Raw genomic sequence first — 21,487 nt, 5'->3', positions numbered from 1 at the left:
AATTGGGAGTAACAAGGAAACGTCATTGGTTGTGATGTTACATATGGGTGGACCTATGAAATAATTTCGCAATGTCAGCAGAAATACTTTGCAGAGATGCGCGCGCAGCAGCATGACGTGTGATTGACGTGCAGCTAGGGGGTGAAGGGGACTTGACATTTAGCTCTACATGTGGCGACAGATGTCTAGAGGGTCAAGTCAACCTAATCCCAAATCATATCTAACATCCTATGTTTAAAGAACTATGTTATCCAAAAGAGAGGCCTTCTTGGAGTAGAATCTTATTCTATACTGACTATACTGACTGTTAGTGCGTGTACAAGCGTCTAAGTGTCTACACTAGATGCGAGGGCAGGAATCTTCCATAGTAACAGGGCTATGAATTACTTGCATGAAGACAGAGAAGCCGGGCCTTTTGCTCGGTAGCTGGAAGAATGTTTACTTAAACTACTAGACAGGAATGCATTGGGCAGGGAGCGGAGCAGATAATTTCCGAAGGTGAAATACAGTTCTTGGCAGGCAGCAAGCTGATGTCAGGCATCGTGAGCCGCGCAGGGAATGAGACAAAGTTCATGGTCACAGATGCAGGCTCGGACTGGAGCTTCAGAGACAGAAAGCAAGAAAAGCTTGATGACAGAATCAGGGCCTACTCGTCTGAACTGTAAAATGGCATAAGTGAACCATATAAAGGCGGTGGCCTTTCGTACTTAGGAATGGAATATCCGGCCCATTCATGGCGGATCTGAAAGAGGACATGTTAACGGTGGACGCACATGTATTTGCGTCTTCATAACTGGAACTGGAGGGAACATACATGTACTTGTAACATGTACATAGAACCGTTGGGGTCCAAGATAGGGGACATAACTGACCAGAAAAATCCATATTTCCACACTACGGCCTGATGCTCAGGCACACACAAGAGGCGTCAAATGAGGAACAGTTAAGCGCGAGTCTGATAAATAACATCAATAAAACATACGATCCTTGAACCTGCATTAAATCAAGCATTGGATTGAATCCGGGGTCTCTAAGTCAGGACCCTCTAACTACGTTTATCCCTGGGTCCTATAAAAGCTTCTGACTGGCAAGGCATGTTATGCAGTACACTTAATATATACATATATATTTTGTATACGATTAGGCGTGGAAACACCCTTCTTAATAGAACAGGTGCACATTGGACAGAAACAGAGGAAGCTTCATTCATTCAGAGGAAAGCTACAGCCAGGGCAGCAATACCTCAAGCTTTCCTCATCCCAGGACGGGTATAAATCTGCCATCAGCAGTGCAAGGTTTGCCTCCTCACAGAACAAGTTTCCCTCTCTCACAGAAAACAGAAAGTGCAATCTTCTATACCCTGCAGAACAGATCCGTCAGAACCAACTATTGCAAGCTTCCCTCTCACAGAAGGCAGGAAGTGCAATCTTCCATCCCCTGCAGAACAGATCCAGCAGAGCGGACAAGTGCAAGCTTCCCTCTCTCACAGAAGACATGAAGTGCAATTTTACATCCCCTGCAGAACAGATCCGTCAGAGCCAACTATTGCAAGCTTCCCTCTCACAGAATGCAGGAAGTGCAGTCTTCCATTCTCTGCAGAACAGATCCGCCAAAGAAAACTATTGCAAGCTTCCCTATCTCACAGAAGGCAGGAAGTGCAATCTTCCATCCCATGAAGAACAGATCCGTCAGAGCCAACTATTGCAAGCTTCCCTCTCACAGAAGGCAGGAGGTGCAATCTTCCATCCCCTGCAGAGCAGATCCAGCATAGCCGACTAGTGCAAGCTTCCCTCTCTCAAAGAACACAGCAAGTGCAATCTTCTATTCCCTGCAGAACGGATCCAGCAGGCAGACTAGTGCTAGTTTCCCTCTCTCACAGAAGACAGGAAGTGCAATCTTCTATTCCCTGCAGAACAGATCCGTCAGAGCCAACTATTGCAAGCTTCCATCTCACAGAAGGCAGGAAGTGCAATCTTCCATCCCCTGCACAGCAGATCCAGCAGAGCCGACTAGTGCCAGCTTCCCTTTCTTAAAGAAGGCGGCAAGTGCAATCTTCTATTCCCTGCAGAACAGATCCAGAAGGCAGACTAGTGCTAGTTTCCCTGTCCTGCAGAAGGCAGGAAGTACAATCTTTAATCCCCTGTAAAACAGATCCAGCAGAGCCGACTAGTGCAAGCTTCCCTCTCTCACAGAAGACAGGAAGTGCAATCTTCCATCCCTTGCAGAACAGATCCATCAGAGGGGACTAGTGCAAGCTTCCCTCTGTCAAAGAAGGCAGGAAGTGTAATCTGCTATTCCCTGAAGAACAGATCCGTCAGAGCCAACTATTGGAAGCTTCCCTCTCTCACAGAAGGCTGGAAGTGCAGGCTTGCATCCCCTGAAGAACAGATCTGGCAGAGCTGACTTGTGCAAGTAGCCCTCTCTCACAGAAGGCAGAAAGTGCAATCTTCCATCCCCTGAAGAACAGATCTGGCAGAGCTGACTAGTGCAAGCTTCCCTCTCTCAAAAGTGGCAAGTGCAATCTGCTATTCCCTGAAGAACAGATCCGGTAGAGCCGACTAGTGCTAGTTTCCCTCTCTCGCAGAAGGCAGGAAGTGCAATCTTCCATCCCCTGAAGAACAGATCTGGCAGTGCTGACTAGTGCAAGCTTCCCTCTCTCAAAGGTGGCAAGTGCATTCTGCTATTCCCTGAAGAACAGATCAGGTAGAGACGACTAGTGCTAGTTTCCCTCTCACGTAGAAGGCAGAAAGTGCAATCTTCTATTCCCTGAAGAACATATCCGTCAGAGCCGACTAGTGCAAGCTTCCCTCTCTCAAAGAAGGTGGCAAGTACAATCTTCCATTCCCCGCCGAACAGATCCAGAAGGGCAGACTAATGCAAGATTCCCTCTCTTGCAGAAAGTGCAATCTTCCATTCCCTGCAGTACAGATCCAGCAGGTTGGACTAGTGCAAGCTTTCACTTCTCACAGAACATGTACACTTAAGGCCGAGAGGCACACAGGTTAGAGGCAGATCTTTGGGGTGGGTGTGTAAGTAACTGAAAGGAATGTATAGGTGAATGAGTGAATGAATATGTGGGTACTGACTCCTTTGTCACTTCAGTGATATTCCATGTCAGCATCCTGAGTTCTGTCACTTGGAGTAGCTGATACTTAGTAGGTCATTGCTTTTGGACTAACCTAGACACAGCCTAGGTTACAATGCTCTAGCCAAGTAAACTGGTGACATCGTCTGTGAATATGTTTTGAATGCACTTGCACCAGACCTTGTGCAATCCCAGCCTAAGTGGTGCACATGCAGGGACATCATGAACCCCCACTTTAGCGGCTACAACAGGGGTGGTTTTTTTTATGAACCTCTTTCATCTACAACTTGGCAGATAAAAGCTCATAATTAAATTAACACAAGAAGGATGGGCTTGTAGACAATGGAAAGAATGATGAGCGAGTGCATGCATGAATGGGTGAAAGTATGAATGGATGAGTGGGTGAAAGGATGGGGTATGAAAGAATGGATAGGTGAGTGGGGGAAAGGATGGATGTGTGTAAGGAAGAATGGATAAGTGGGTTCAATGATGGGAGGTCAAAGGATGGCTGGGTGGGAGAAAATATGGATGAGTGAGTGAAAAGATGGGTGGGTGAAAGGGTGGGTGGATGAGTGGGTGAAATGATGGGAGGTGAAAGGATGGAAGGGTGGGCGAAAAGTTGGATGGGTGGGTGAAAGGGTGAGCGAGTAAAAGGATGGATGGGTGGGTGAAAGAATGGGTGGGTAAAATGATGGATGGATGGATGGATGGATGGGTTGGTGAAAGGGTGAGTGGATGTAGGAATGGGAGATGAGATGGGTGAATGAGTGGGCGAAAAGATGGGTGGGTTAAAGGATGAGTGGGTGAGAGGATGGGTACATGGGTGGATGAAAAGATTGTAGAGTGAATGGAAATCTGAGAGGATGGAAGGGTGGATACATGGGTATGGGTGAACAGATGGCAGAGTAAATGGAAAACTCAGAAGATGGATGGTGGATGGGTGGATTGGATGGATGATGGATGGATGGTAGCTCAGTGGATGGATGATGGATGGATGGATGGAGGATGAATGGATTAATGAATGGATGGCAAAGTAAATGGAAATCTGAGAGGATGGATGGATGGATAGATAGATGGATAGATGGATTTATGGATGGATAGATGGGTGAATGGATAGAAAAGTAAATGTAAATCTGGGAGGACGGATAGATAGATGGAAGAACGGCAGAGTAAATAGAAATATCAGACAATGAATGGATGGATAGGTGGATGGATGATGGATGGATGGATAGATGGGTGAGAGGATCGTAGAGTAAATGGAAATCAGAGAGGAAGAATGGCTAGAGCGGAGGATGAAAGGATAGCAGAGTAAATGGAAATCTGAAAAGATGGATGGAAGGGTGGGTAAATGGACGGTAGAGTAAGTGGAAATCTATGGGGATGGATGCAAGGCATAGTGAAGGGAAATCTGAGAGTATGGATGGATGCAAAGTAAATAGAGATCTGAGAAGATAGATGAATGAATGGATGGACAAAAGGATCATTTGATGAATGAAAGGCTTTACTGATGGATGGCTATGTCAAATAATGGCTATATGGCTGAGTGGATGGATGCATGCATAGATGATGGATGTGTGAACAGAAGGATGGATGAAATGGCCAATGGATGGATGAAATGATGAACGATGCAATGATGGATGAAAGAATGAATGGATGACCGAATGTAAAGGTGAAATGATGGATATCAACGGGCAGATGAAAGGGTGAAAGGATGAATGGATAGATGCATTAATAGTAGAGAAAGGGGAGCTCTTTCCTAGTAGTTGAGGCTCACTTGCTTGGTGCCATCAGAGCTTTTGTTTCAAGTGGGGAGATATTTTAGTTTTCTGGCTCCTGCTTTGTCCACATGTGCTACTCGTTGAGGGCCGCCACGGCATCCACATGACGGGAGAGTGTGAGGAGCAGTGTGAGGGCTCAGCACCCAACATGGAGGTACATCAGAAAAGGGCCTCATCTGATGATCATCATCAGAGACAAAAATACTGAGATGCCAGTCGCGTCAAAGGAAAGGTGGGAGATAACGCCACGTAAAATTGAGAGAATATAACAGCGCATCAGTTGCACTTTGGTACCATTTGGCCATTTTCAAATCAGGTTATGTGTTTTAGGGCAACTACTTCAGAAAGATCTTGGGATGAAATTAGATCAAATTTGATATTTTTTTTGTCAAGAAAGAAAGAGGATTTGATAAATGACCGTAAAGTTTTCATTGTAATGTTAGGGTGATTAAAGAGCTGTGGGTGAAGGATCAAACTTCAGTGATTGATGGAGCCAGTATTAAGGTGCACTACTAGAATATCAAAGTTCACCGCCACAATTTCGACTACCACTATCTATGTATGTAAATGTGGAGCTTAGAATAGTAAGTCTGGATTTCTAGATATATATTTCCCTTGAAGGTATATCAACCTTCACCTACCTCGGCTTCCACCATCTCGTCAAGGTATATAGATGTAGAGTTAAAAAGTAAATCTGTGCTTCTCCGTCTATGCTTCCTTTGATGATATATGTACCTGCCCTTTTATCGACTCCACAATCTCAACTGCCACTATATCATCACAGTATGCTGATATTCAGCTTAGAAAAGTAAATCTGTACTTCTCTATACAGACTTACCTTGATGATATATCAACCTGCACTTATATCAGCTGCACAATATCAAGTACCGCTATATCATCAAGGTTTGTAAATATGGGGCTTAGAAGAGTAAGTCAGTACATTCCTATATGTCCTTCTCCTGATGATATGCTTGGAGTCAAAACTGTGCAGTGGATATATGTGCAGGACAATATTATTGACCCAGAAGTTGTGTCAAACTTAAAGTTCTCCACGTCCCTATAGAGTTAAGAAAAGCCCTGTTACAGGAGGTGAACACGAATTCTGTATATGCATTAATAGAGCCAGCAGAGGCGCACGGGGGTATCTCTGATTCTAAGGGAAGGATGTAAGAGGTTACTACAGACTCTTTGTACTGAGTTTTCTTGAGTTAAACATCTGCCCTCAGCTCCAAAACATCAGGGAGATGATCACGGTCCTGGGTGGGAGCAGGTGAGTCCACGCTCCAGGTCTGACCGTGGCGTGGGGTCAGGTCAGTTTTAAGAAGGATTCTCAGTGGTTTGCTGTTTTCACCCCTCCATGGGTGCTTGCCAGTTCTGGGTGGCACCTTCTGTTCTGATGTCTGCACCATCAGTATTTGTGGGAGGCGGCACAATGAATCGGTGCCCATGGCCCCCCAAGCCCCCCGGCTCCCTCCTCCGTCCCGAGGTGGGGAGTCCTCTCAGGCTAACATCATACACCTGGCAAAAATGATATATCTTGGGGAGCCTTGTGTGTGAGTAGCCTTGGGGGCAGGGCTCTCGCGGGGCTGAGGACTCATTGGAGGAGAAGACATTCAGGTGCTGCTGTGAGGTAGGTCACTTGCCAAATAGAGCAACATTTCTGGAGAACTGTGTAGCTAGTCCAAACACAAGAATGAATAAACTAAGAAAGGAGACAGCAGCAGGGTTGCATTATTTACAAAACCATGACGAACAGCACCCCTAGCCTGCATACAAGCTCACCATCTCTGGAAACTGCCTTTACAACGTGGGCTTTGCCACGAATGCCATTTCCCCGCAAGCAGAACAACGCTTGCCTGAACCACGCATCTGCCTTCACCAGGCACATGCGTGGTTAAGGCAGATAGCGGTAAAGATGTCCGCATGGGCGGGGAGAGAAACTGGAAGCTTCTCGACAGGAAGCTCCGGACGTGGACAGGTGAGTGGGGCTGGGGCTGGGTTTGGGGGATGGGGGGTAGGTATTAAGTGTGGGGGTCTGTTTTAGGGCTCAGGCCTAAGGTCGAGGTCGGATTTTTTGGAATGGGGAAAGGTATTAGTGCTCAGGGGCTGCTGTAGATTTATGGGCTGGGGCTGGGTTTTAGGTCTCAGGGTGGTGGGGAAGGGCAGTTTTCAGGGGAGGGGGATCAGTTTAAGGGCTGAGGGCAGGAGGGGCTGGGGTAGTTTTTGGCAGGGGACTGGGTTTTAGGCCTTTGGGCGAGGGGATGGGAAGGGGTTGTTCTAAGGGCAGGGGTCAATTTTAGGGATCAGGGCAGGAGGTTCGGGTAGTTTTGGCAGGGGCAGAGTTTTAGGCCCCAGGGCATGGGAAGGGGTAGTTTTAAGGGTATGGTGGGTGTTGGACTTGGCCCTTTTTCCCCGAAATGTTTTGCTTTTCTGGGAAACCACATGTGTAAATGCAAAGATTGAATGTGTGCAGACTGAGTTTCCTCATTTTAAAAATGTAATTTAAAATGGATGCCAAAGCTGTGTGGTTGCGCCGTTTGACTGAGCTAGGTTGACAGTCTAGTGGTTATTTCCCAGCAGCCCCAGCTTTTGGAGGGAAGCCTGGCACCCAGGGTGCTCTACCCCTCCCCCTAGGCCAGTTAGAGCCAGTTTCCCCAGACGCTTCTAGAAGCTTCTGGCACTGTCTGGAAGGTGGGGTGAGGGGCGTATAAAGGGCGGAGCTGGGTTGCCATGTGCTCAGTCAGTCAGAGGGTGGACCTGAGAGAGAGGGGACCTGCTGCCAGGGGTTACCGCCACATGGGCCTGTGTGCTGGGCCCTGAGCCTACCTACCCCCCTCTACTGTCCACAGGGCGAGGGAAAGCTATAGTTGGGGCAACGCAAACCTGGAGAAGCCTACGCAGGAGTTTTAGGCGGTAGGGTTTAGTCAGGGACCTATGCCTCTGAAAGTGACAGGGCTTAGGTGCTGCCTTTCAAGTGAGTGAGGGATCCTGAACTACCCACTGATCTGGCCCGGCGAGAGGAGAACCCAGGGACGACAGGCAGAGACTGATTAGTCCGCCTTCAGCCACCAACGCAACTTCCCCCCTCCAGAAACCCTCAACCAAGGGGCAGGAACCAGAGAGCGCTATTTACAAGCTGCCTGCAGAGAAAGAGTGCTATTTACAAGCCGTCTGCAGGGAGAGAGCGCTATATCCAAGCTGCCCGTGGAAGGAGAGCGCTATAGCTGGTGAGCGCTATATTTCTAAATGACTGTGCCCTGCTGGTGAGTGTGGGAATCCCAGCTGCCTGCTGCCTAGCACCTGGGAAGCCCTATATCCACGGCCCCCAGAGCGCTGGGAGGCTGGGAGAACTGCCTTGTCAAAGCGGGAGCCCACCCCGCGTTATTGCCACAGGTGTACCTATTTTCATCACGGGTGCCCACCCCGTGTTATGGCGGCCCTTTCCATGCTCCTGTAATATCGGGAGCCCACCCCGCGTGTGTGCGATAACGTCGGAGGGAGCCTACCCCTCATTGTGGGGAGAGAGAAGCTGCCGGAAATCACCGCCGCCGCCCCCGAGGCCCAGGGAGGGCCGCCGCATCTTCAGCGCAGGCCGTCCGAGGCCTGTAACACACAAGCAAGCGGTACTCAGCAACCGGGGCGCCGGCCGCGTCATTGGCCGCGCCCCCGGGAAGCTGAGACTGGATTGGCTGCTGGAGTAAAGTCGAGAGGGAGGACGGGAGCCTACCCCGCCTCCCCCAGCCAAGGTCCAGAAGTCCCGGGTCCCAGGAGGGGGGCCCGGGTGAAGCCCGAAGAGACTGGAGCGGGAGCCCACCCCGCCGGTGGATGCCCCCGCAATCGAGGAGAAACGCCGAGAAGAGGTGCTGCCGCCCGGGGGTTTCTCCGTGCACTGAGAGCCCCGGGTGCGGCCGCCGTCAACGATAAGCAGGAGGAAGCGCTGCTGTGGCCGGGGCTCCCCCGGAGCTGAGGGAAGCCCCGCGTGCGGCGCCTGCCGCCAGAGACGCCCGAAGCCGCCAGATCCCCGGTGAGTGGGGGCCCAGTGAAGGAAGGGGGGTAGCAGAGCACAGTGCTCGCCCCGTCGGGCCTCCCCAGGGGCACCGGGATGGCTTGGGAGATCCTCAGCTGCCCCACTTGACAGCGGGCAGCTGCAACGGGCTGGAGTAATTGCTTGACGCCCCCAGAGGGCAGACTCGCCTACCGACGGGGCCAAAGGGCCCCAGGCGCTACACAGCGACGCCGCAGTGGCGGATCGCTGCAACGATTATGGCGTCTTTGAGCCGCGGGCCCGGAGGAGGGACTACACCGTCCCCGTGACTGTGCTGTCGGGGACTTCTAACTTGGTGGGGAGTGCCGTTATTCACCAGAATGTGGGGCTCAGGGTGAATGGCCCTGCTGTTGGGGTTTCATTGAGGCCTAAGGGCCTACCCCGGGGTTCTTTTCCCTAGGGCCCCAGCGTGGGTTTTGCCTCGTGAGCGCTGCCTAATTTTTATGTCCACAGGGTTCGAGCTTTGATTGCGGGCCTAATGTATTGCTATGTGCAGCGCTATGTTTATTTGCCATGCTCTGAGCGCTAATGCCTTGCTTTGTGCAGCGCTAGGGTAGATGCACTGTTTTACCGCGTTACTGCCGTGCTTTGTGCAGCGCTAGGGTAAATGTACTGTTTTAACGCGCTATTGCATTGCTATGTGCAGCGCTATGTTAAAGGCCATGATTTGAAGCGACAGTCAATTGTTATGTGCAGCGCTATGTTCACATGCCCTGGATTGTAAGCGCTGTTTACTTGCTATGTGCAGCGCTGTGTTGAGACGCCAGGGGTTGATGTGTGATGCACTGCCTACCTTAATTCCTGCCTCAGGCTCAGGGGTCACTCATATTGGCGATGCATGAGGGGATGCCATGATGGTTTTATTCCAGGTGTTCCGGACGATTGCGTAAGGTTATGCCATGAGGATTTCCTTGCAGGTTTCAGGCTGATGGACTGATTTTTATTGTTTGCTATGCCGCAATGATTCCGGCAGGGGCCCGATTGGCCCTGCCCTGTATATAATTCCCCCCCTGTCAATTTGAACCGAGCGCCAGTTGGCGCAGTGTAGAGATTACCTGACATACTGTGTTTGGACAATACAAAAGTTGTTTTTACCTAAACCGGTGTAGTGTCTCATTTTGTAGTGTGCCTTGTGTGTCGCCTGTGTGTACTGCGTGGATGCTTTGCACATTTCCTCCAGAGTTTGGCCCGCCCGCTCTGCACCACGCTACCCGTTTCCAACATTGGTGTTCAGCGGTGGGATAGGACTTGTGTTTGCGCAGTACCGCAGCGACAACGGGTTGCACTGCAAATTGAGCGTTTAAAGGAATCTCAGGTTGTGGGGAATTATTGTTTTTCCTGGTGGTGATTTCCTCCTAGAAGTGTGTTTTTAAATTGTGTCCCCTTGTTGCACTGTGGGTGGTGTGTCCCGGGTGTACCTCACCAGGATGGGGTTAACCTACAACGAGGATGACCTTGGGGGGTACACGGAGCAAGAGTTGATTTATTTCTGCAGAGAGAGAGGGATACCCCCAGTAGGCAACACACGCAGGAAGTTATTTCTCTATGAGGCCCTCAAGAGGGGGGGAACCCTTAGAGATTGGTGGGGACCTGTCAGATTACCCCTCCGCATATTTAAAGGGTGGATTCAGTGGAGACCCGGAGGAGGACCTCCAGTGTAGGGAGGACTCCGAGAGTGAGGGGGCCCAGTCCATAACCCAGGAGGGGGGTGACACTGACGTGGAGGAAGAAGATGACCGGGGGGAGACGCCAGTAGCGAGGGAGGACACCAGAGTTAGGGAGTCCCGCTCTGGGTCCAGTCCCGGGGGCACTGCCCCTTCCCTTTCCCTGTCCCCAGAAGAGTGGGTAGATAGGAGGGAAGAAAGGGAGCATCAGCTGGCACTGGAAAGGCTCAAGGTGGAGCTAGCGCAGCTGAGGGTGGAGGAGAGGAGGCTAGAGACGGAGAAGGTCCTAGCGCAGGAAAGGATGGTGGAGGCAGAGAGGCCTTTGCCAGGGAGAGACCAGCTCGGTAGGGTAGGTTGTCCCCTGAGACTGGTTGTTGTTGTCTGGATTCACCAGTGAGGGTGGGATCCAGTGGTGGCAGCGAGAGTGGATCCAATGTAGGGTGTCCCACTCCCAGAGCCCAGGAGACGGTGTCTGATTCCCAGGAAGAGGGGGACAGGTTAGAGTTCAGGGGCAGGGGAAAACTGTCCCACCAGTCCTGGGGGGAGTTTGCGGAGGTGTGTGGGACTGCATTGGAGGATTGGGTGGTGAGGAGTGCAGTGAATGAGTGGGAAGGGCTGTGCCAGGTAGTCATCCGGCAGCACATGCTCAGGAATTGTTCCCCCAGGTTGCGTCACCACCTAGGACAGTGTGGGTTCTTCGACCCCAGGGAGCTTGCACGGGAGGCAGACCTCTGGGTGAGGGCCAGGGTGTCTGAGGAGGCATTGGGGAGTGACCCTGAAGGGGGTGGTGCAGGGATCTTCCAACCCAGCGAGGTGGAAGAGGTGGCGAATAGCCCAGCTAGGTCCCCGGGAAGAGAGAGGGTTGTAGGGCCTCACGTCCTATCCATAGGAAGGAGTGAGACGGGGAGGTGTCCCGAGGTGCCCCAACCGCAGTCTCAGGGCCTGGAGAGTTCCGTAAGGGAGCCCCAGGTTGGGAGCCTAGGCTGTCCTGATGTGCCGCCTAGTGAGGGGGAGCCCCTAGTGCCAGGAGGACCCGGGGCATCTGTAATCAGAGCTCCTGAGGTTCTGGGGTTGGCCCACTTGCAGGGTTTAGATCCTGGGCTGGGATGCCAGGTTCAGGGGTTGCCTGACCTGGCGAGTGGGACATCTGTTAGCAGTGTCCCCCCAGAATTGACTTCCAGGGGTACTTTTCCAGGTGGGAGGGTGCGGAACTCTGGAAGGGGGTGCAGAGGGAGGAAGGTCTTGCCTCGGGCACCGGCTCAGCCACAGGGCTTAGATCCTGGGCTGGGAGGCCAGGGATGGGTACTGCCTGACCTGGCGGGTGGGACATCTGTTAGCAGTGTCCCCCCAGAAGTGTCTTCCAGGGGTACTTCTCCCGTTGGGAGGGTGCGGAACTCTGGGAGGGGGTGCAGGGGGAGGGAGGACTCGCCCCTGGCACCAGTGCAGCCTAAGGGTTTAGACCCTAGGTTGGGGAACCAGTTGAGGGGTCAAGGCCCTGGACTGGGGAGAGAGTGGTGGTCTGAGGGTGCCTCGCATGGGAGTAGGGTGAGGAACCCCAGAAGGAGAGGTAGGGGGAGGAGAGCCTCGCCCCTGATGGCTGGTCAGCCTGAGGGTGCGGACCCCAGGTGGGAGGACCAGTGGCAGTTTGGAACTGCAAGGAGGAGGAGGAGAGTGGTCAACGGGTACTACGGGCCTGGGGTTACTGCCCCCCACTCTGTGAGACCGCAAGGGCCAGAGACATCTGAATGGCCCAGGGGCCAGTCCTGGCCACAACCAGCTAGGGAACCCCCGTGGGGAGGCTTAGTTGGGCAAGGGAGGTTTGAGAGAGGGAACCCTCGGGTTCCAGAGTGGAGGAGAACCTGCGGGTGCTCCTGCAGTTGCGGGCCTGCGTCCACCTTTTCTCGCCCTAAGCAGGGAAGCCCATCAAGGCATTGATCGGTCCAACCTGGCTTTTGGCTGGAAGGGGGTTGTGTTGGACTTGGCCCTTTTCCCCCAAAATTTTTCGCTTTCCTGGGAAACCACATGTGTAAATGCAAAGATTGAATGTGTGCAGACTGAGTTTCCCCATTTTAAAAATGTAATTTAAAATGGATGCCAAAGCTGTGTGGTTGCGCCGTTTGACTGAGCTAGGTTGACAGTCTAGTGGTTATTTCCCAGCAGCCCCAGCTTTTGGAGGGAAGCCTGGCACCCAGGGTGCTCTACCCCTCCCCCTAGGCCAGTTAGAGCCAGTTTCCCCAGACGCTTCTAGAAGCTTCTGGCACTGTCTGGAAGGTGTGGTGAGGGGCGTATAAAGGGCGGAGCTGGGTTGCCATGTGCTCAGTCAGTCAGAGGGTGGACCTGAGAGAGAGGGGACCTGCTGCCAGGGGTTACCGCCACATGGGCCTGTGTGCTGGGCCCTGAGCCTACCTACCCACCTCTACAGTCCACAGGGCGAGGGAAAGCTATAGTTGGGGCAACGCAAACCTGGAGAAGCCTACGCAAGAGTTTTAGGCGGTAGGGTTTAGTCAGGGACCTATGCCTCTGAAAGTGACAGGGCTTAGGGGCTGCCTTTCAAGTGAGTGAGGGATCCTGAACTACCCACTGATCTGGCCCGGCGAGAGGAGAACCCAGGGACGACAGGCAGAGACTGATTAGTCCGCCTTCAGCCACCAACGCAACTTCCCCCCTCCAGAAACCCTCAACCAAGGGGCAGGAACCAGAGAGCGCTATTTACAAGCTGCCTGCAGAGAAAGAGTGCTATTTACAAGCCGCCTGCAGGGAGAGAGCGCTATATCCAAGCTGCCCGTGGAAGGAGAGCGCTATAGCTGGTGAGCACTATATTTCTAAATGACTGTGCCCTGCTGGCGAGTGTGGGAATCCCAGCTGCCTGCTGCCTAGCGCCTGGGAAGCGCTATATCCACGGCCCCCATAGCGCTGGGAGGCTGGGAGAACTGCCTTAGTCAAAGCGGGAGCCCACCCCGCGTTATTGCCGCAGGTGTACCTATTTTCATCACAGGTGCCCACCCCGTGTTATGGTGGCCCTTTCCATGCTCCTGTAATATCGAGAGCCCACCCCGCATGTGTGCGATAACGTCGGAGGGAGCCTACCCCTCATTGTGGGGAGAGAGAAGCTGCCGGAAATCACCGCCGCCGCCCCTGAGGCCCAGGGAGGGCAGCCGCGGCTTCAGCGCAGGCCGTCCGAGGCCTGGAACGCGCAAGCAAGCGGTACTCAGCGACCGGGGCGCCGGCCGCGTCATTGGCCGCGCCCCCGGGAAGCTGAGACAGGATTGGCTGCTGGAGTAAAGTCGAGAGGGAGGACGGGAGCCTACCCCGCCTCCCCCAGCCGAGGTCCAGAAGTCCCGGGTCCCAGGAGGGGGGCCCGGGTGAAGCCCGAAGAGACCGGAGCGGGAGCCCACCCCGCCGGTGGATGCCCCCGCAATCGAGGAGAACCGCCGAGAAGAGGTGCTGCCGCCCGGGGGTCTCTCTGTGCACTGAGGAGAGCCCCGGGTGCGGCCGCCGTCAACGGGAAGCAGGAGGAAGTGCTGCTGTGGCCGGGGCTCCCCCGGAGCTGAGGGAAGCCCCACGTGCGGCGCCTGCCGCCAGAGACACCCGAAGCCGCCAGATCCCTGGTGAGTGGGGGCCCAGTGAAGGAGGGGGGGTAGCGGAGCACAGTGTCGGTGCTCGACCCGTCGGGCCTTCCCCAGGGGCACCGGGATGGCTTGGGAGATCCTCAGCTGCCCCACTTGACAGCGGGCAGCTGCAACGGGCTGGAGTAATTGCTTGAAGCCCCCGGAAGGCAGACTCGCCTACCGACGGGGCCAAAGGGCCCCAGGCGCTACACAGCGACGCCGCAGTGGTGGGTCGCTGCAACGATTAAGGCGTCTTTGAGCCGTGGGCCTGGAGGAGGGCCTACACCGTCCCCGTGACTGTGCTGTCGGGGACTTCTAACTTGGTGGGGAGTGCCGTTATTCACCAGAATGTGGGGCTCAGGGTGAATGGCCCTGCTGTTGGGGTTTCATTGAGGCCTAAGGGCCTACCCCGGGGTTCTTTTCCCTAGGGCCCCAGCGTGGGTTTTGCCTCGTGAGCGCTGCCTAATTTTTATGTCCACAGGGTTCGAGCTTTGATTGCGGGCCTAATGTATTGCTATGTGCAGCGCTATGTTTATTTGCCATGCTCTGAGCGCTAATGCCTTGCTTTGTGCAGCGCTAGGGTAGATGCACTGTTTTACCGCGTTACTGCCGTGCTTTGTGCAGCGCTAGGGTAAATGTACTGTTTTAACGCGCTATTGCATTGCTATGTGCAGCGCTATTTTAAAGGCCATGATTTGAAGCACCAGTCAATTGTTATGTGCAGCGCTATGTTCACATGCCCTGGATTGTAAGCGCTGTTTACTTGCTATGTGCAGCGCTGTGTAGAGATGCCAGGGGTTGATGTGTGATGCACTGCCTACCTTAATTCCTGCCTCAGGCTCAGGGGTCACTCATATTGGCGATGCATGAGGGGATGCCATGATGGTTTTATTCCAGGTGTTCCGGACGATTGCGTAAGGTTATGCCATGAGGATTTCCTTGCAGGTTTCAGGCTGATGGACTGATTTTTATTGTTTGCTATGCCGCAATGATTCCGGCAGGGGCCCGATTGGCCCTGCCCTGTATATAATTCCCCCCCTGTCAATTTGAACCGAGCGCCAGTTGGCGCAGTGTAGAGATTAGCTGACATACTGTGTTTGGACAATACAAAAGTTGTTTTTACCTAAACCGGTGTAGTGTCTCATTTTGTAGTGTGCCTTGTGTGTCGCCTGTGTGTACTGCGTGGATGCTTTGCACATTTCCTCCAGAGTTTGGCCCGCCCGCTCTGCACCACGCTACCCGTTTCCAACAGTGGGGATCAGTTTTAGGGCTCAGAGCGGGGAAGCTGGGGTCAGGGTAGTTTTTGATAGAGGGCAGGGTTTTAGGCCCAAGGGCGGGGGGGTAGCTTTAAGGGTACCGCAGTGATCATTTTTAGGGCTCAGGGTGGGGGAGTTGGGGTCAGGGTAGTTTTTGGTAGAGGGCAGAGTTTTAGGCCCCAGGGCAGAGCAGAGGGGTAGTTTTAAGGGCAGGGTAGTTTTAGGGCTCTGGGCATCGGGAGGGCCTAGGTAGGGGGCAGGATTTTAGGGCGGGGAGAGCGGTGTTGGGCTAGTGGTAATTTATCACACATATCCCTTTAGCAACCATGCCTTCACAATGAAATTCATTGTAAAAGTATGCTTCGTGAAGGCACGCGTGGTTAAGGAATGCATGGTTAAGGAATGCGGAGTTAAGACGCAATCGTTGTTGCGATTGCGTGGTTGAGGCATGCGTGGTTTAGCCATGCGTACTTCTGTCATCCAACCCACCATCTCTGGTGGTTCTCAACACACCCCAGCCAGGGCACCATCAGACTGCAGAGTAAGAAGTGTAGAAAGAAAAGAATGACAAACAAACAAACCTTCGTTTTCTATGCACCCTGTGTCTGCAACAACATCTCTGTATCCCTCAGGACAACACTTCTCCAATTTAGGAGAGAGTTGATGACTCAGCTCTTTAAGAACACTACATCACAGTGCATTAACCTTCGACAGCTGGACTACATCTCGTATCTCTCGTTGACTTTCTGCTTCTCTGTGTCGCTGGACAGCGCCCAATACCTTTTTGGCTAGGCTCCTTCCATACAAATTCTACATACATACATATATAAGCATACATATATATGCATACATACATACATATTACAAGATGATGCAGCATACCGCAACTGCTTTCAAAGGGGGCATAGGCACATATAACCTATGTACTCTATTTAAATATACATTTAATATCATTAAACCTTCAATTAGTTGCGTATATATGCAACTTATTGACGTATATCACCTATGTAATCTATTTAAAGATACATTTAATATCATTAAACCTTCAATAAGTTGCATTCATATGCAGATATTATACGGGTTACATGTAAACCTCAAGACACTTTCTATAAGCCAGAGACGTATTGCGCAGCTTCATCTGTAGGGTACACCTGCACAGTACTGGATCACCTATAGGATGCATCGATATATACTTGGGTATTCAATAAAGTGCAATGTCCAGAGACCATCTGAAAGGTGCATTAACATCCCAGAGATCTTCAGACAGGCACATGATTATTGCAGAGGGCCTGTAGAGCGCATCTCTAGGCCATAGGACTTTATGCAGGGTGCAATTTGTCACCAATATGTTGTATTATATGGTGATTTTTTTTCATAATGGCAATTTCTACAAGGGGCAATTGTAAGGCGTGATATCTGTAAGGTATATTTATACTCTGACTGAAAGAACCGTACAGGGCCTCTCTCTTCTATGAGATATTCTGCTGGGGTGTTGTTAGAAATGAGGGGGCTCTGGTTGACGCAGGTGTGAACCCACAACAAGCAGGGACCCTTTACTTCTTGTCAGGGCGAAGGATGACTCCCCAGAATAACCCCTGCTCACCATCTAGGTGCGTGGTGCGAGCAGTCTAGGCTAAGTCTCAGGCGTACACGGTTAAGCAAATGCAATTACACATACAGTAAACCCCTTGCATGCACCACAAACGGACACCAATCAGGAAGTATATAAAAATAAGCTTTTATGTAGATTCAGCAGATTCAAATACAAGGCCCAGTAACGTTGAACTGATGGGGCCACAATTCTTGGAAATACGGTCAAGTTCTCTTTGTTACAGAAAGTTCTTTAGGCGGGCACAAGGTAACTGTAGGCCTCGGCGCACTTCGTGCTGAGGCAGCGCCCGGGAAGCCATTGGCAGATGACAGGGAAATCAGAACGTTGCGGACCCTGGATCCGATGCGAGCTCACGGTCGAGTTCGTAAGTACAGTACCTTGTTTCTTGACGCAAAGGCGGGTGCGGGATTTCAGCGGCTCTTCGACAGAAGGGCGAGGCGGCGTCCGAGGCTCCCACACTTCACGATGGGTGTCTGATCTTCAGGCTCACGACAAGAGCGGGGTGTTGCAGGTGGCGGGTGAACAAAGCGGGGCAGCCACGCAGATTACGTCCGGGCCGTCCGAGGCTTGGAGATGCTCACAACGCCGATTCCGGCGGGAGGGTGAAGGTGCGCAGCGAGCCTCCGGCGAGCGAGGTGACAGGGGCAGCCCAGCACAGCGTAGGGGGAGCGGCTCAGATCGAGCGAGGCTCTTCCCAAGGCGGGGGCGGCTAAGCAGTCCTGGTCACGGCTCAGGGAGGGACTGGGCACGAGGGTCACAGCTCCGGCGAGGGAAAGGACACCACAGTCCAGCGGCAGGCGAGTGAAGATCAGGTAGAGCCCAATGGTCGTGGGGCTCAGTTCAGGGGGCAAGCTCAGTTCCAAGCCCTTGGAGATCGTTTTGGAAAAGCACAAGTCTTGAAAGTAAAAATAAAGTAAAGTCTTCAGCAACAGTTTCTCTTCTCCCCTTTGGCAGCAAGGTCACCACTGCAGGCCAATCCTATTCAGAGCCTAGGAGTACTCCTCCCACCCATCTACCTGTCGATCGTCCTATTCACCACCAGGCTACCTAGCCCTGCCCATCTGGGTTCCCCCAGCCCTGTCACTCACACCAGCCAGACATCAGATACACATCATGCAGAGGCGGGCTGAAATGTTTAGGCAAGCAAAGGCCAGCTTTCTAAAAGCGGCATTTGCAAACCCGGAATATTAAAATAAACCTTACGAAAAGATGTACCTTATTATTCCGAGTCCAGGCATACTAAACTCGATCTTCTACCATGTTCCCTGGGTCGGTTAGGATCATAGGGTGTAATAATCCAGGCCGCCCATACTGGCCTATGAGAACAGGGTAGCCTTGCAGTAGTGAACAACAAGATGGCGGTAATTCACTACTAGGACATGCCACGCATCTAGGCTTGTCCTACCTTATGCTCACAACGCACCCTGCCCATGGGCCTACCAGAGGGGTGACTAACATGTAGCTAAGGGAAGGTTTCAGGGACCGGCAAGTGTGGGCACTTGCCAGTCAGCATGTCAGTACCAGACTGCACGCAGGTTCTGCGATGGCAGACCTTAGACGTATTTTACCGGCCGCTTCTGTGGGTGGCACAACCCGTGCTGCAAGCCCACCAGCGGTGTTTGCCTTCACACGCCCTGGCGCTCCTGGCGCACTTTACTGGGGTCTGATAGTAAACCAAACAATCCAATCATGGAATCCAACCAACATATACAATTTACAAAGGGAGCACTCGCACCGCGACACTGGTTGGCAGTGGCACAGCGCGCTGAGCGGCCAACACCATAAAACACATGAGGCACAGCAACAAAAAGAGGAAGGGAGACTCACGCCAAGGTGCCAGGTCTAACACGTGTCCCCTCCAGCTGAAAAGTGGGGAGAACTACCCTACCCCAGGGAGTTCCTCATCACTAAGGCGGAAAAATCTGGACAGACCGTCAGCATTGGCGTGATCTGTACCAGGGCGATGTTCCACTGTGAAATCCATACCCTGTAGGGAAATGGACCACCTCAACAGCTTTGGATTCTCACCCCTCATATGCATCAACCATCTGAGGGGCCTGTGGTCCGTCTGAACCCGGAAGTGAGACCCAAACAAGTAGGGTCTTAGCTTCTTCAGCGCCCAGACCACAGCAAATGCCTCACGCTCAATAGCACTCCACCTCTGTTCCCGTGGAAGTAACCTCCTGCTAAGAAAGGCTACGGGTTGATCTAGGCCCTCCTCATTAATTTGTGAAAGAACAGCCCCCACACCGTGCTCTGAAGCGTCTGTCTGAACGATAAACTCTTTGGAGAAGTTGGGAGCCAAGAGCACGGGCGCCGTGCACATAGCAGTTTTCAAGGCCTCAAAAGCTTTCTGACAGGTGTCAGTCCAAATCACTTTCCTGGGCTGCTTCGTCGAAGTCAGCGCTGTCAAGGGGGCAACCATGTTGCCATACCCCTTGACAAACCTCCTGTAGTACCCGGTGAGACCTAGGAAGGCTCTCACCTCTGTCTGGGTTTTGGGCGCCTCCCAATTCAGGATGGTTTCTATCTTGGGCTGAAGGGGTGCCACCTGGCCACTCCCAACTTGGTGTCCCAAGTACACCACGGAACCCTGCCCGATCTGGCACTTACTCGCCTTGATCGTGAGGCCTGCCTTGCGCAGCGCCATCAACACTTCCCAGAGGTGTCGCAGGTGTTCTTCCCAAGTGGAGCTGAACACTGCGATGTCATCCAGGTAGGCTGCACTGAACGAGTCCAGCCCAGCCAACACCTGGTTGACCAATCTCTGGAAGGTGGCAGGGGCATTCTTCATCCCAAATGGCATAACCCGGAACTGGTAGTGCCCATCTGGGTTGGAAAATGCTGACCTCTCTTTGGCCCCCTCGGTCAAGGCGATCTGCCAATAACCAGACGTTAAATCAAACGTGCTGAGGTAGTTGGCAGCCCCTAGCCGATCGATGAGCTCAGCAGCTCTGGGGATGGGGTGTGCGTCGGTCCTAGTGACCGAATTGAGTCCTCTGTAGTCCACACAGAACCGGAGTTCGGGTGTGGCTCCCGGCGCTGCAGCCTTTGGGACCAAGACCACGGGGCTGGCCCAAGGACTGCTAGAAGACTCAATTACCCCGAGTGCAAACATCTTGGAGACCTCCTCCTTGATGCATGTCCTCACCCTGTCAGTCACCCTGTAGGCCTTGTGCCGTACAGGTGGACTATCCCCAGTGTCCACATCATGGACGCACCAATCAGTGACACCAGGGACCAGGGAAAACAGATCAGAAAATTGTCCCAGCAACTGGCGACAATCATTCTGTTGCTCAGGGGTCAGGGTGGAAGAGAGGATGACACCGTCCACTGACCCATCTTGCTCCTTGGCTGACAGGAGGTCCGGAAGAGGTTCTGTCTCCTCCTCCATCCCAGCATCTGTTGCCAAGAGCATGCCCACTTGGGACCTCTCCAAGTGGGGCTTGAGGCGGTTGACATGTAGGACCCTTAAGGGGTTCCTAGGAGACTTCAGGTCCACCACGTAGGTAACAGGACTCTTGCGCTCCACCACCTCAAAGGGACCGGTCCACTTATCCTGGAGCGCACATGGCTCCACGGGGGCCAAGACCCATACCTTCTGTCCAGGCTGAAGCTCTACCAGAGTGGCATTCTGGTCGTACCACCGCTTCATCTCCTCCTGGCTGGCTTCCAGATTTGCCTCAGCAAGTTGCCTGAATCGCCTAGTCTGATTCCTGAAGGCCAGCATGTAACTATATACATTCTGGGGAGGTTTCCTGGGAGATTGCTCCCAGCCTTCCTTGACCAGACTTAGAGGTCCTCTGACTGGGTGACCATACAGGAGCTCAAAGGGACTGAACCCCAGAGACTTCTGTGGCACCTCACGGTAAGCGAAGAGAAGGCATGGTAAGAGGACGTCCCACTTACGCCTCATGGGTCCTTCCAGGCCCATTATCATGCCTTTGAGGGTTCGGTTGAATCTCTCAACCAACCCGTTTCCTTGGGGGTGGTAAGGTGTGGTGAACTTGTAGGTTACACCACACTCTTGCCAAAGAGATTTCATGTACTTGGACATGAAATTGGTACCTCGGTCAGACACCACCTCTAGAGGGAATCCCACTCGGGAGAAAATTCCCATCAGTGCACGTCCCACCACGGGGGCCGTCACTGTCCTCAGAGGAATGGCTTCCGGGTACCGGGTGGCATGGTCCACCAGGACCAGGATGAACCTATTGCCCATCGCTGTCCTGGGGTCCAGTGGCCCTACAATGTCAATCCCCACTCGCTGGAATGGGGTACCGACCACAGTGAACGGCTGGAGTGGAGCCTTCTGCTTCCTTCCACTCTTTCCACTTGCCTGGCAAGTCTGGCATGTCCTGCAGTGAGTATCTGAACTCCTGCGCATTTGAGGCCAATAAAAGTGGGTGACAAGCCTTTCAAAGGTCTTGTCCTGCCCC

The sequence above is a fragment of the Triturus cristatus genome, chromosome 3_2, assembly GCF_964204655.1.
Source record: "Triturus cristatus chromosome 3_2, aTriCri1.1, whole genome shotgun sequence".
Classification (NCBI taxonomy): Eukaryota; Metazoa; Chordata; class Amphibia; order Caudata; family Salamandridae; genus Triturus; species Triturus cristatus.
The sequence above is the reverse complement of the archived record's forward strand: the minus strand, read 5'-3'. Positions refer to the sequence as shown.